The 17,597-nt window shown below is 33.8% G+C and overlaps 1 protein-coding gene across 1 annotated transcript in view; it reads left to right on the forward strand.

Moving 5' to 3' along the window:
• Dpr1 (defective proboscis extension response 1) overlaps window positions 1–17,597 on the forward strand; it is a 307,741-nt gene that overhangs the window by 216,780 nt on the left and 73,364 nt on the right. The gene's annotated exons all lie outside the window — the stretch shown is intronic.

Below are 17,597 nucleotides of genomic sequence, written 5' to 3' on the forward strand. Positions count from 1 at the left end.
TTTCCTGCAGTCAATATTATACTCGTGGATCTATTAATAATTCGATATAATAGATTATGGGAACATTTTACGGCGTTCCCTGACGCTTCGGTTTAAAGCGATTATAATTCATAAACACGATCCAGCGGACCATCCTCTATTTAGACCTCCAGCACCACCATATTCGGGATCTAAATTTAACACTAATGCATCACTTCCCCTCGGATATAATCCGCACGAATATAAATTTACCCTCGGGAAAGCAGGTAGAGGATCGTGCACAGGGCATAGTGAGCACTTAGGGCATCAACTTATTTTGTGGAATTAATATTATAGTTTTTTAGATTTAAAAAAATGTATAAATTGTAAAAATATACAAATTATCATTAAAAAACTTTTTTATTTTTTTTCTCGCAGATTCAATATGAAGATTTTATCAAGTTTTTTTCTTTGTTTGATGTTATATCAAATTCATATCTTCTTTCTCGATATTTATATTTTATTTGAACAAATCGAAAAATTAATTATTTTAAATAAAATAAAAATACATATCTTAAAAATTGTGAGAACTAAACAAATTTTTAACGATAACTTTGTCAATTTTATTAAAATTATTCTTTCAATAATTGCACAACACAATTTGCAGCGGCAATAACTGTTTGATACGTATATGAGTCCAAATAGCCTATGTTTTATCGAATACGACTAAACGTATGAAATAACTTCAGCAAACGTTACGACTATATCGTTCTACAGCTATGAAACATCGGTTAATTATGCCTGTTATCTGCACGCCACTCCTATGAATAATTTCCTGCAGCGATGAACTTTGACATACACATCTACGTGTAATTAATCAGATTGCGCATGATCGCGTACCGAGTTAGTGAACTATTAAAGCGTCGAGGTGAATTTTTCAATGCAAACTGTACACGGTCGGAATGCACGTAGAATACAAAATTTAAAAAAATGCGGTTTGTATCGGAATCATTTCTAATTTATGCTCAGCTTTGCGGTATGAGGCTATGCATATAACGTTTTAGGTAGTTATATTTATATACATATATGTATATGCGCAGGTCGTCTATTATTTCTTATTGTGAGATTCTGAAATATTAAAATTAATTCTAAATGCTTTAAAGAGATTAAATTTTATACACAATATTAATATATATGAAATATTAATGTTAGTTGAAGTACAGCTTGATAATCAGATATTACATGTCATACAAATACTGTTTGCAAAATATGTATATTTAATTGTAAAATTAGAACAAATGATTTACAATTTAGTTATAAATTTGATAAAAGAGTTTAATGAATAATTGGGAAACTGTGTATTGAAGTCCTATATTGCGTATTTCTTATTTCGCAATGATTTTAAAGCAATAACGAATCCTTACATTGTACAGAACTTCCGCGTAATGTACGTTTGTCGGTTTGAAAGAATTTTATACATATATATATATATATATATATATATATATATATATATTGATGTAACAAAAATAAATACTACTTCGCAAAATTGGACATCAGAGATATAACAAGGGAAAAGAATTTTTATTTTTACACGCTTTTATCTCTAAAATTCCTGGATTTTATTGCTTTAATAGAAGAAAATTATCTCTCTCTATGGAAGAAATATAAAAAAATGTAATAAACATTATTTAAATTAAATACTAAATACTCTTGCATTTATCCAATTTTATGAATGTAAAACTTATACCAATACAATGTATAGCAGGCCATATTTTGTTCTCCAAAAGAGAATAAAAACTTGTTATTAAATAATTAGTACATTATAAATATTATTTTGCGAAGAAGTGTTGTTAAACGACAAAAAAAGAGGAAAATATGCGCCGTGTTTTCTATTTGGCATGCATGCTAAAGGAAAATGGTTATTTCATGCCCCGTGAGGAAGTAGTCGGAAAGGGATCGATCGTGATAAATTGTCTCGCGGGAAAGATAACTAAACACAATATTCGAAACACGTACACGATATCTTCGCGCAACGGAAGATAAATGACGATACAATCATTACCTGCGTTTCTACCGAAACGTGACGACGCGCGAACCACGCGACTTTGATGAATCATGCATAGCGACTTATCTGAAAGCTTACGCATCATTAAAGTCACCCACGAACAATCCATCGAATAAACTACACTCCCGAAATTAATGAAGCGTGCCATTTTATCTGGAAATGAGATAAAATATATATCTCAAATTTGTCACACAAGTTTTAAGTAAGCGAAGCTTAATTGGATTGACTGTGGAAAAGTCGTCGGTGTATATTTATAGAATAATCTGAAAAAAATATCGAGTGCCTGACACGTGCACGCTACGACAATTTGATCCAATTTATCTAGCTGAGCGCAAATATTGGTGCAATCTTTTCAGCCGCGAGATCCTAATTACGGATCTCGATCACCGTTCGGCACCAATTATTGGCACAAAGGGGAAGCAACGATTCACCAACAAAATTAACGAAAAAAGAATATCAGACATTCTCTAGTTTCAATGAAGGACAAAAAGGAAAGAAATCAAATAGTGTGTGAGTTGTCATCAATCAAGGAGATATTAAAGGGTGTGAAACCGAGTCGTTAATTATGAAACGTGATTATTGCGGCAAATATTGATTGAAATTTAACTGGGTCGCCTATCACGTGGATAATGAAATTGGCTGGAAGCGTGGCTACGATGTTCGGATCGACGTTTATTGGCGAAGTGAATATTATTGATTCTCTAAAATATATATAACATTCCATTAAACAATATGCAGTAAGTGTTCTACGAAAACAGATCAGATCTGGATAAAATGTACGACTCAACGACTCGTGCTTTGTAAAAACTCGGACGTTTATTTTACCTTGCATTAGTTGCGTCCAAGGACGGATAGTTTAATACGAGTCTCTCATTTAATTTAATACGCGGTCGACTAAAGCACTCGTCAGATTATTTACGGTGCGCGAGGGTCCGGAAGGAGGAAGTTGGAGAGCAAATCACAGGGAAGGGGAACGAGAGACTCGTAAATATGAATAATGTATTTGCTTTGCCGGAGGGAGAACTCCGAACTGCGCGACCCGCGCAAAGAAACAGTCTCCACCGCAATTATAGTACACCGAGAAACTTTTTGCAGAATTATCGACTTTGATTATCAAGAACTAAGATTTCTTGCGACTACATAATAATAAACGAAGAAGATTACTCAGATTCTCTTCTTTTACTTTCATTGTCAGTAAAATAGTATACACGCAAAAGTAGTAGTAGAAATAAATTTTCATTATATATATAGATATATTTTGATTTTTGTTTTCTATCTGACAGATGATATTATAAAATGAGAAATAAATAATGATGTATATTCAAATTTATCAAAAAAATTTGCTGTGAAATTACTGTAGCTTTTACATAGATTTTATTTTTGAAATAAAATAAAATTTAAGTATCTCTAAACGTCTTGTTGCAGATAACTTCTTCGATTCATTACTATTTTATTCTTTCCAAAAAGGGAGAAAATATAAATATAAAACGATCAAAAGTGACAATCAGATTAGTACTGTGATCAGAAAATTTACCGCCGCTTGTGGCGGATCGATAAAAAGTTGCAGTTGGCATGCGGAAATACGAACCGAGAGTTGTCGACGGCAAAATATTTATTCCCTCCCTCATTTCCGTTTGGAATATTGAAAAACAAACTCACCATCGCATCGCCAGAACAGCGGGCGCTATTCGCGGTGTTATTGGCTTTCCAGCTTTCAAAGTGGAGGAATCTTTATTATGTGTTTTGCGACAGAAGTTGCAGAACTGCTCCGCAGTTTATTTGTATTTCAACAACGGCGTAACGAGAGATATAGAAGAGAGTGAAAAAAGAGAACAGAGAAAATTTTAAAATATGCAAAGTAAATATTTTTTGATGTTTTGCTTGATATTATATTTACTGATAAAGGATAAAGAGGTAAAATTTAATTTTTAAGAATAAAAAAAAACTATTTGTTGACGGCAGTTTATATGTTAAATTTTCAATCCAGTAAAATATAATATCAAATTATAAAATAATATACATATATTTGTAAATACACATATAACAGCATATAAATGAATCTTTTAATTTCGTATTCTTGCTCTCTTTTTTCATAATTAATTTGTGATATTAATGCAACGTTTTTTCTTCTGTGTGCGCTTAAAAGTCTGTTTATTTCACTGTTAACAAAAGAAATTATTAAAGTCGTAGAATATTAGATATGTGATATTCTCGGTCTTAAAATGTAGCTACGTATAATTATTATCGTCGAATTTTCCGCGTATAATATTTCTATTCGTATTTATGTCACTGGCGTGTAAATATACAAATAACTAAAGCACATTTTTCTTTCAAAAAATATACGCATATAATCAGTTAATCTTTGCGATATTTATTCAGATATTAACATTACAGAGAGTTTTAGGAAATAGTATCGTGCGTACGTGTATCATTATCAAAGAGTATATATGAAAATCACGAAAAATTTTTTACAATGAGTCTACGTTAATAATAAAAAAAAAAAAAAAAATTATAAGATTTCGCTGTCTATAGATACTGTTATCTACAAAAAAATTCTGTCAATATACAGGGTGTTCCGAAGTGATCGGTAAATATTTTAATGTCGAGGCTGATAAAAGTGCTTCTATGAATTTATCTAATTCTTTTATCACTTGTTATTTTCCCGTACTTGAGCGCGCGAAATCTCAGTCGTACCATTCGTGAAATATAATCGCTTCCAGTTTGAAAACTATTGTAGCCCCGACATTTTTGTATGAAACTTTTCGTCTTAAAATGTTTTAAAGAATCTACCAAATTAAAATATTTATACTGGTCATTTCGGGATACCCTATATACATATTGCAACTGGTTAGCCGTTCGATGAAAACCATCAAGAGAATTTGTCTTTTCTTTTCTTTCCTTTCCTTTTCCTTTTTCTTCTCCTGCCATGTCTCTCTCTCTCTCTCTCTCTCTCTCTCTCTCTCTCTCTTTCATGCACATAAAAACTAATTGATTGATATTAGCGGTAAAATCGCCATTGGAAGGAACAAATCATCCAAAATGATCTGTTGTCATGTTTCTTCATTTTCTGCAAGAAAAAACGAAAGCGAAGACACTTTCTTTTCGTTTTTTCGCATTCACGTTTACGTTACAGTAAGAACATGCAGAAACATGCCCCTAAAGAGAACGAAAAAGGAATAGAAAGCGAAGAGAAAGAGCAAAAGCTCTTTGCGACATCCAACGACTTGCTCCCTTGTTTTCTGTTCCATTCAAGTCTATGTTATCTTCGTCACGATGCACACAGCACGGATTTTCCTTTGTTAAAAAATTTGCCTTCGTCATGTAGCCGGGAGTCTCTGTTGACACTCGGTTCTCGCGGACAGCAACGTTCTCGAGTATTCTCTGGACGGAAGAAAGGAATCCTCTCTTGCGGTATTTATTGGATCCCCCTCGTGCAGAAAATCCCGATCAAAGCTTCTTCGCGCAGTTCCGCACGAAAAATTCCTGCCGGTCGATAGTTAACAAGAAGCCCAATAATAATTCGATCTCGATAACGATCTTTCGCCCGTCCGCTTTTCCGGGCATCGAGCTTTTTCCGTCGATTCGAAACGAGCGGGCAGCAGGCATTTGGAAAAAAAAAAATGAACAGCAGAAGACCGTCAAGCTTGAAAAGTGCAGTTGAATAAGGGAATAAAGCGCTCTTTTCCTCGACTGCTCGATTTTTAGCCGAACATTTCGTTTCAATTTTATACCATTATTAATATATATAATAATACATGTAATAATATTCGTTGAAACAGACATGTAGTACATCTCGATTATATATTTCTCAATTTACATATCTTAATAGATAACTATCGGGTATACTATAAAACTCACACACATAATGGATAGTTATGTATTTCAAGTCAGTTGGAAAGCTATATCATTTTTACAGAACAGAGCATTTTATTTTTATTATTTTATATAGAGACTTTCTTTATTGCAATTCGATATAACAGGAAAATATATTAAATATTATATAAAAATTTAAAGCACGTATTAAAAAAATGAGAAAAGAGGATTATCATAATTCAACATTCTTTTATACAACTCGTGGACGAAATAAGTACACGTTACGATACGTGACTGTAATATATGACAAATACACTATTCGTTGCACTACTCGTATTTATACACTAGTGATCATCGTTATACATCAATTCCGATAATTAAACAGGATATAAATCAATATGTAAAATACACACACACATGTATATATAATATAGCAAATATTTATTCATTTGTCGGTGGTACGACACGTTCCTTCAGCCACCATCGCGGCAGGATATATAAATTACATCTTATCGATAGCGACTTGCGTTCGCGATTGTGTAACGACGTGGATAGGAGAGAGTACACGCAACGAGCTCATGCTTGGACATACTTTATTGGAGCTTAGATCGCAGCGTATCACGGACACACGGAGGAACATGTACGAGATAGTGATACGCGAGATAATTACACCGGCAGGATTTGATAAGACTTCCATATCGGGCGCATTACGTGCTCGTAAGTGGTAGTGAAGATGAAATAGCTTCTCACTAGAAAATACGCAACTGCATTTATAGAAATAATATAAAAATTCTGTAAATATCGTTCTTTTCGTCTTCTACATAAATTTCCACTTTTTCATGCTTTATTAAATTTAGAGCTTTTATGAGGAAAGGATGAAATATAAAAATGTATTCAACAAATCGTAAAGCAAAAAAAATATGGCTAATTTTTACGAACTATTATAAGAAATGCAGTGACGTAATTAGCCTCCTCTTCTTTACTTCTTACAAAATTTTACGCATTTCTCTCGAAAAGTGCAGCAGACTAGAACGTTATAACTGGGTCAAAGGGTTACTGCGGATCGTATTATCCGACGCTCTCATTAAATACCACTGGTGTCACTGTGTGTTATCCAACGTATCTGTAGAAACTTTTTCATTTCCTTGACAAGTTTATTTCCGACGCTGTCGGATTCTTCAGTCAGCGGTTATTCAGTCATAATTTTATCGAATAGAAAAGTAGAAGAAACGGAAAAAGCGTTTAATAATTGCACACGACTTATTCGAAAAATGTTTAATGCCTGAATGTTATTATGTAACGAATAAAGGAAAGGAAAGGAAAGGAAAGCGTATATATGCAGAACGAGTCGTGTCAATGGCTGACTCGATCTACTGTCGTTTTGCCGCTCCAATCTCCTGCTGTGAGAGGATGCGAGCGGATGGAAATTAGCGACTCGACGAGGATGCACCGGTAATTAGAAAGCTCCTGTCCCTATTGCATCCTCTCTTGAAACCCCCGTGACGTCGTTCCTCTCGTCACATCCCTTCCGTTCTTCAATCGACTCTTTCACCGTTATAGCCGCGACTGTGTCATAATGTGCAATAATCGAGATCCGTTACAACGTTTATATGAAAATCGACGGACCAATGGATAGCACGTCAACGTGGAATTACAGAGAACACGTTCATGTAGTAGGGAAAAAAAAATCGATAGCAAATAAAATCAAATTGCAAAAACTGAAGCTATCGTCACGTTTTCTTTTCGAGAAAAACATAAAGAAATTGCAAAAACAAGTCTAGATAATTGAATTAATCTTTGATTTTTTTTTTCGTTTTTAACAATATCTATCGAAAAAACTTTTGAAAGTTTGCACATATTTTTCATAAAAATGAGTTTTAATCATAATGTTAAATAAACAAATCAAAACTTCTCGAGGCTTTAAAGTGTCTTTATACTTGCATCTTTTTTTACACTTTTACTGTACGCGTATAAAAATTATAAAATAATCACCTAATATAAAAGCGTACACTTTTCAAGTGCCATTAACTAACGAAAATTTTGCATCCAGGTTAATCAGTTTAGCGCAGATTTTTTTCGCACTTTTATAATCTATCAATACGTTTAATCTTCGTAACAGGTTTAACACGATTAAAAGTGGCAAAAATGAACAAAAAAAAAAAAAAACAGATTTGAACATGATATATAGAAGTTTTACAAAAAATTTTTAACGAGATTAAATGCAAAAAAAATATTTGCAGTCCATTTTTCACGCGAGCGTATCATTGCCGAGCTTTCCATTTATGCATAATAAAAGCGCATAAATAATCAGCAATAAGAATTAAAAGCAAGAAAGAGGTCAGACTGTGCGAACCACATAGCATCGCATAACTCGAAATATTTCAGCTCCATCGCGAAGCATATGGCGAGATTCAATACGTCGAACCGTAATCTCAAACATTCGGATTGGTACGAGGCGCTCAATGGCATAATAGCGTCGGAGAATTATGTCGTGAATCGACAATTGCACGCGTTGATAAGACAAACTGCCGGCATAATATTGACGAGTGACTCGCTTAAATTGTACGCACAGTTCGTTCACCCTTCTTTCGTGTATCAAATCGATTACGACTATTATGACACATCGCTATAAAGAGAGTCGGCAACAGCACATATAATTGAAACGATAATCATTAATTATATTTTAATTATATTTTTTCTTCGACTTTTGATTATATATTTCAATCCTTTGAAAAACTGAGACTACTATTTATCTTTATTTATCTTTATTTATCTTTATTTATCTTTATTTATCTTTATTTATCTTTATTTATCTTTATTTATCTTTATTTATCTTTATTTCATTATTAACTCACTTGTTATTTCGAATCAACGCGTACACACTAGCGTATTTTATTCGCGTTCAAGCGATTGCAATGTTAATACAATCATTAAAGAGCGCGTGAAATTCTGCTTGCGTGAAATTTTGTATGCAGTTTCGAAAGAAATTCACTTACTGACAGCCGGCATTCGACGGTCGAAAGTTGATCGATGCAATTCTTCGTGCTCGCGAATAAAATAAGACTGCAGATCCCAGGGGGCATCTCCGCGCAATATCTCTCCTGTCGATTCTTATCCGAGATACGCGAACGGTGAAACGCATCGCATCTCGAGTGATGCAAATACCGTCTGATTTAACCGTGCGAGCTGTGCACCGCAACCTCCTGATCAAATTTCCTATAGAGCACGCGATCAACTCCTCAGCTGTGAAAGCTTTCCCTCTTAGCTGCACAGAAGGAGAAAATGATGTATTATCCGTCACCGTCACGACAGTACAAACGTATTGTCGATTTCGGATGTTGTAAAAAATAAATTCTTCTTCTGGATAGTGTCATCTTAAATCCTTTAATGTATTGCTACAGCGCAATAAATAGATTAAAAAGAATAGATTATCGAATCGAAGTAGTTATTTTCTTTTTTCCTTATGGTTATGCATTTTAATCTCACAATAATAATATAATAAAAAGCTTTTGAACTCCATGTTTCATTTTTTCAAATATATATAATATTTGCCTTAATTTGATATGGAAAAAGAAGTCAAGCATGTATTGTTAAAATTTATTTCAAACATATTGAAAAAAAATTTTTTGATTAATTAGAAAAATTTTTTAAATAATTAGAATAATTGTCAACACTATGCTCTCCGTAGTATTATTTGGTTGAAGCAAATGTGACATGTAATAAAAAAAAGTAGAACGATGTTGGAGTTCAGCGGCGCAGCCCGTTTATAAACCGCTCGTCTACCGCCTTCGTTCGTTACGTAAAAGAACTCATTAAAAAGCGCATAAAGAGCTCTACTTTGTACTATGACGCGTATGTTGTTGCATCTGAAAAATTGTGAGCGACGCATTGTGAAAAAGAAGCGCAATGCCGTCGCTACGCGAACTTAATTTCTTTCATCGCATTTTCTCGAAAATGTCTACCGTTTAGAGCAAAGTATTCGCATAATAAATGAAAATTCACATTTAGACTCAAATTTCCTACAGACACTTTCTTTCAGCTATATGACTACGACTTAATCGAGAGTGCTGAGTGTGATCAACAATACTTTCGAATTATGAACTATTGCAAATTAAATCTTTAGAGTAACTTTAAAGGAAAGTCTACTTTTAAATGAAAAATTTATTCTATTTTCTATTTACGTTTTTAAATCTAAAAATTTATAAAATCCTTTTAATTGTATTCATGTTAAAAATTTTATAACATAAAATGTTATATAAAAAAATTCATTACACGATATTGACATAATATCAAATTTTTGTTAATATTAAATATTATTAATATTAAATTTTGTTAAAATAATAATTTTTATGTAGAAATATAAATTTTTTGTTTGAAAATTAATTTGTTCGTCAATTTTATTATATAGGGAATGCTTAAATTACCGTGAAGAGTAGCAATAAAGAAATGTTATGATTATCAAAAACATGCTAATTGATCCAATTAGGAAAACATTTCTCGTTGAATTTTAAAATAATATTTAGGCCATTTTAATTACTCGATATTAAAATAATCGACACATACATTGAGAGCGATATCGCAATCAACGGAGATTAACTAATACGTTATCGGAAAGATTGAATAAAATGCGTCATCACCGTTTGTCGTTAAAAAGCTGATAAAATTTTAACGTCGAGAAAAGTCCAAAAAAAACTCGATCGAATCGCATGGACGCATAGAGCAAAACATACGATTCAAATCGGCATTAATCGCACTGCAGAAACAATAATGGCCCTAGGTTTTTACTGAACGATCGAATGTTCATTAACGTATCAGCCGTCAATCAGAACACCGCATTCGGTAACATCTGGAATTCTCGTCCCTTACCTTCCATTTCTGCCTGTATGCCACCCTCATCTCGTTTGTCCGCGATTATTCCACTAACAAATGAGAATAATAATATTAATGGATGATGGTGACATTACTGACGTTAATTTCGATGCTAATAACCGTAAAACACTTTCACGTAAAATAATGACTATAATTCTGTTAAATCACTTATATATACAATATAATGTACCTACTTTTGACACGCGTTCGACACGACGCGAAAAATTTACACCTAATTTTCATTGCTGATTTATTATCCTTTCATCTCGGCTTATGAACTAATTCATCAATATACGTGCGTAATTTTGTGGTGGACTTAAACGAAAATATCATGATTTATTCCCAACAACGCGATCCTTATATTTATCAATAATTTGGCGTATATGATAAAAAATTACCGCAGTATATTTTTTTCATAACGTCGGGAAAATAATATACATATTTATAAATTGTATCCATAAATTTACTTTTTAACAATAAATACATAAAATTACAATAAATTTACTTTATTTAGCATTACTGCAATAATATAATTACAATAATGCTTAGCAAATACTGAAAACACAATTTTTATCAGTTAATTATCGTTTCTCTTTTATGGAGAAAGTTTAAAAAAAAACTTCAATAACACTGATAAAAATTATAAAAATAAAACGATAAATTAAGAAAGTGGAATTTGTTAACGTTTACATCCATTTATTTCGGTCTTTTAAGTTTGCTACTCGTCATGTTGCGCGCGCCAGAGAATCGCGAGGATTGTAAGACGCACGCGAGAAAAAATCACACGAGTTGTAAATTATGAAAAGCATCACGAAGTTGCGGAGACGACATATTTTCCGTGTTCTGTAATTTCTCCGTACTTAATTAATCAAGCCGCGGGAGAGTGCCGACGATGACGACGACAACGACGACGACGACGACAACGACGACGACGAGGGGAGCGCTTTAAATTAAATAACGGTGTCCGTATTTACGTTCTACTTTCATCAAGCTTTGCGCTCGCTTCGGCTTGAGATATTAAAATTGCAGGATTATGCACGTCGCACCTAATATATCCGCCGATTTCCATCTCCTCTTCCCACCTCTCTCTCTCTCTCTCTCTCTCTCTCTCTCTCTCTCTCTCTCTCTCTCTCTCTCTCGCGCGCGCGCGCGCGCGCGCGCGCGCTTCCTTAATCCCCTCGAGTTTGATCGACGAAGAAATTAACTGCGCCGAGTATCGAAACCATCGCTTTTCTCTTATGGACTCGCGCCTCGCAAGTTTCTTCTCCCGTGTCTAATATTTCCGTTGATGTAGCAAATCTGAAATTATGATATGACGATATTTATTTATTCCGTGGAAAAATGCGAATTTTCTCTCGCAAATACTCGTCTGCCATTGAATGAGATTTTTGTACTACGTTAGATGCGTAATAGTTGACGAAAAAATATGACCAGATAATGCAGACTTCTCTCTCGTCATGAAACGGTGATTTATCTACGATGAAACATGCCAAGTATAAATGCGAATAGGAACTATGAACTTTGAAATTATAACACACGAGTCATATATCACATGGATCTCATGGATGATATCAAATAACGACCGAAGGTAGGGAAGCCCGAAAATGCAAATGACGTAGTTCGTGTCAACGACCAAAAGGAAGCTCGAGCAACTTTCTCGAGAGCCGTAATTGAATCTCCCCCAGCTAGAAAACCCGAGCATGATAAAAGGCCGAGGGAACAGAAAAAGAGCTCTCGTGGAGAGAAGCTAAAGAACTTGGTACACGTATATTTACTTTTGCGTTGTTGCGCGTTATAAATTTTTATATTAAAAGATACACAACTCTCTTCTATGTAGGACGATGCTTCTACAGCCACGTGACAGGCGTGTGTCAGCGCGTCTCGTGTCGTTGCGCGCATCGTGTGTGCGCTCGGTTTCCCCTGTCAAAAGACGGAAACGACGAAGGGGTCTCGTCAGCGGTGCGTCTCCGCTTTAATATTAATTGTCCCGGTCTGTAATTAATAGTCCCTTCATTAATGCAATTTATAACCTCTTTCGTACCGGTACCGAGGACGTCTAGTGCACTCTTTGCTCTTTTCCTAACCACGGCTATTTTTCACCCTCACCGCTGCACACTCGGCAAAACACGTGAAACGACGGTATCGCCTCGCCGCTTGTCACGTGATGACGCTCACCTCGTTCGTTATCGTCAATCTGCCAACACGTAACCATGTTCGTTATTGTCATCGCGATCAACTATTAGTCAATATGCTTTTAGAGTTAAAGTCAGATAAATATTATTTTTTCTTTTCCGATTATCATGCATAATATATCATGACAATTTTTCTTGAAAACGGAGAAATTATTTTTTTTAAATAAAAATATTAAACTATGATTTATTAAAGGAGAGGAAGATTTGACAAATATTGTTTTAATAAAATTTCGAGTTTTTTGAGACATAGTTACCTAGTTATTAAACTTATATTATTTAGCGATTGATCGATAAATTCCCAATTCATCATTGTTTGTACCTACGATAAAATCGCGTTGAGATCGCGTTTTTATCTCAACTATCATATTCCATTACTGAGTCGAGTTAAGTAAGTTAGACGAATCCATTTCCAGCGTTGCTCCGTATTTGAGCTGCATCGCGGTGTGGCTGCAACGTCGAAATATCGAGTTATTTTCTCGCCAAGCGAACCGATCGACTTTACGCGCCAGCGCGCTTTCTCGGCATTCTGCGAGGATCTCTTGGCAGGATGGATGGTGTTTTCTTTGAGTTTTCTACAATATCGTACTAACGTGCAGCAAGAGAGAAATTCTCTAACCGCGGTATCAGAGAAACACGGGTCACCCGGGTTACTTCCATTCCCGATGAAAGTTGCCGATGTGAAAGCGCGAGGAACCAGACGAAGGATGAGCTGTAGTATGGCATGTCGATAAATGCGATATAACGGTCTTCCAGAGAAAGATAGAGAAAGAGAGAGATGTGGTGGCGAAAGGTAAATTGGAATACGTCCCGAAACACCCTATAAGCCAGGGCGACTGAATTTCTTTTCGTGAAAAAATGCATTCAATTTTATGCTGAAATCCTAAACACAATTGAACAGGATTGGCAACATTCTTTTATGGATAAATCCATGCCAGTGGTAATAACTGGTATTTTCTGGAAAAAAAAGCCAGCAAAAATTAGTTTTTTTATTTAAAATGTTGAAATAAATAGAAAATGTTTTTATTGATATTTGTCAATTAAAAGTGTTTTTTAATTTAAGTTTTATTCAAAATAAAATATATAATAAACTAGAAACGATGTAGAAAATAAATTACCTACATTTTTCTCATTAAACGAAAAATTAATAAATTTAATAATATTTGTATCTCGAAAATTATTGTTTTATATATAAGAATGTATTTTACATATTAATTATAATTAAAATAGTTTTTATTATTAAATTAGTCTCGTTTAAACTATGATTATACAATAGTATAATTTATTAATTAAAGCAAATTTTTTTGCATAAAGTTATATCAATATATTTCAGTATATATTAATCATTTTTATAGTTTTTGTCAGTTTATTCCATTACATAAAGCCCGGATCAGTAAAAACCGAAATTCACCATGGTTTTTTCCACTCACTGAACTTTTTCCAGCCAACCCTGCAGCTGAATGAACAAACAGCCATTTCTGCCGTCGACCAAACGTATTGACACTAAGAAAAATATTGAAAACTGTTTCTGAACATGTATACGCTTCACAAATAGCGTGTACTGTAAAGCGGGATTGCTGCTTTTTACCAAAAATTGTCTATCTCGTACTTTTTGTGCCGAAAAAAAAGTACAATTATGTATTATTAAATACTAATTAATACACAAAAAAATTTTACCTCTTATAACGTTATATAAGAGATTTATTTTTTTTTATCTTAAGCGCATTTTTCTTCATATTTAAGAAGCGATGTATATATATATATATATATATATATATATATATATATATATATATATATATATATTTTCTTTTGTAAATTATCATACTGCTTTGGAAACTGAAACTTTGGTAGCATAATGCGCGAATACTTCGATACTTCAAGATTTTAGTATAGGAATGAACAATTTTCATTCATTGTTTCTACAAGAGAAGTTTGAAACAAAACGGAATACACTTTCTATCAACCAATTGGTTCTTTCATTTCAATGCACTTCCGCCTTATCGCATGACTTTTAAATCACTTCCTTTTCACTTCGTTATTTTTTTCGCTGTATTTATATAGCAAGTAGAATTAGAAGTATGCCGACTTATAATTCACCGCGATTTTATCCGCGCAAGCTGCATATTGATTTACAATTTACATAATATATGATTCTACCTATCGAGATCGTGCACACATAAACATATATAAGCATGCATTCCATATACGGTTATTGCGGTTATTTATATGAGGAGAATAAATGAATCGTCTTCATAAACTATCTATATATACGACTAATATTACTGCACGCTTTAATCGAGTCTTAAAATGTATCACAATATTTTCTGGCAAAAATATAGCAAGATTAAACGCTCATCTTTTTTTTTCATAAATAGATGAAAATTACTGAATCTTTTAACGAGGAAGGAGAAGAAGGGAGATGAATAAATGTCGTAACGTTGACGAAAAAATTTGCAATGTGACGAATGTTTAATACCGAACGAAGTCTCGTTTGTAAATATTTGTATTCCGAGATTCATCCGAATTCGTGCACCGTGCGTGTACGGGACATTTCTGATAAAACCAGTGAAACTTTTGATATTTACGTTACTCATTTCTCTTACCATTTTTACAGCATATATAATATTTTTTTAACGATTTTTTTTAAGATAAATGACGAGTTGTTTAAATAATTGATACGGTACTTTAATTTGTAGCGAAAATAACAAGCGTCCTATTAATTAGCGTTTATTTTATTACTTCTAACTTCGCAAAACAGACTCGTTGATTTATAATCGTTGTGATATAATTGGAAAGCCTGATTAATAATACATATTAATTTACTTTTGAATAAATGATTCACATACATGATGAATAGGAATATTATTATATCCATGTCATTAATAATACACTGAGAATAAATCTTTGTGCTCCATATATTTATAACTACAGCGAATCTTTTTTTTAACACACAGCATTTATTGCATCGGCAAACACGTGAAACAAAATATATAGCCCGCGCGAATCATTATATTGTAGATTGCTCGTTGATATGGAGTATAGATGTTACGGCCAGCGCGGAATCACCGCGGGGCGGCAATCAACGAAATCAAATAAACCCGCACACGAAGAAATCAATGTCGAATAATGATTGATCGATGCGGGCGCGTCGAAACGATTAAAACTAGCCAATGCTAGGCGAGGCCCGTTCAACAAGTATATCGCAAATCCTATTTTCTCGACTGCTCTCGTACTATCCCACTCATCAATACGCTTTGCCTACAAATATATGTATATGTATAGTACATCGCAATTTTTTAAATCGGTCGATACAATAATTAAAATATAATCCTGCTCACTCACTTGGAAAAGGATCATAAATAGCAGAATAATCTCTATAGCTTTGCAAATCAGAATAATCCTGTTGATTCATTATCCTTTTACATTCTTCGCACAGAGAGAACATAAGTAATATAAGAACATTTGTAATATTATTAATCAATGAACGACATCATAATTTGATGCTCATGAATATCGTTTAGCAACGCTAAAAATGAAAGAAAAATAATACGAATTGTCCCACAGATATGGCGATTAATTCTACTGAATTATTTCTTGCATTGCAGTTTTTTTCTCTCACCGTGAAATTAAGCGCCGATATTTTCTCTGTGATATAACGCGTGAGAACAAACTCGCGAGACCTTTCGACATTTATGCGAAAATGCTCACTCCCCGCGAACGAGTCGGTTTAACTCTTCTTCATCCCTATACGCCAAAGTTGATATGCAAAGTAGAACGTTCGCGTGCAAAGTGGAACACCACTCGGGGTGAACTTCTATATCTGATGGCAAGAACGTTCGTACTGCGAGATAATATCTTTATATGTTGGAATTTCAATGAACTATATGTCGTACTGAACGCAAAATGAAAATACTTCCTCTCTAATCAAAGGATTTTGTGTCTCTTTTGATGTTTGTTCTTTTAAAATGTATTCTAGTAGAATAAAACAGAGATTATAAGTTGTTAATTAAGGCTTTCATAAAATTTTGATAAAATTAATTTCAACTACGTAAAATTTTATTTCAAAATCTAAGTTAATTGCATCGATTAATTAGAAATTAAATTACAAGTTTAGCCAAAAACGTGTTGCTTTTATATGTATTGTATGAATATTTAATAAAAGAATAGAATCTTTTAAAGAGAGAAAGAGAGAGAAAGATACAATAAATTGTTGAATGCGAGTATAATATCATGGAAATATTAATGTCACGTTTAGTGTTTGTAAAATTTCTCAGTGACAAGCGCATTGTAGCTTCGACATTACGTAACTACATAGCTATCGTCGAAGAACGCGATAGTACCTTGCCGCTCGTTCATTTTCCAGCTTCAGCAGGCTCAATGTCACTTATTAATGAGCACACTTTATACCCGTCAGTCGTGACCAAGTTTTGAAGCACTTTGAAGATCGCGATTTCTCCGACGGTCTCGCCTGAAAAATGCACGAACCTCGGCGAGAAAAAAATATCTCCCGTAAAGCTCGGCAATACCGACTGCATGACTGTAATATCTTGTAGCAGATAACTTCCCACGTCGAAAACTTTCGCGACGAACTTTTTCTCGGTCGTGGACTTGGCCGCATATCCGCCTGTAACTCCTCCACTTTCTGAACCATCTTCCGAAACCGCATCAAAGGATCTTAATTCGCTATTATTTTCCCG

This window comes from Anoplolepis gracilipes, chromosome 13 (assembly GCF_047496725.1).
Source record: "Anoplolepis gracilipes chromosome 13, ASM4749672v1, whole genome shotgun sequence".
In the NCBI taxonomy this organism is placed as follows: domain Eukaryota; kingdom Metazoa; phylum Arthropoda; class Insecta; order Hymenoptera; family Formicidae; genus Anoplolepis; species Anoplolepis gracilipes.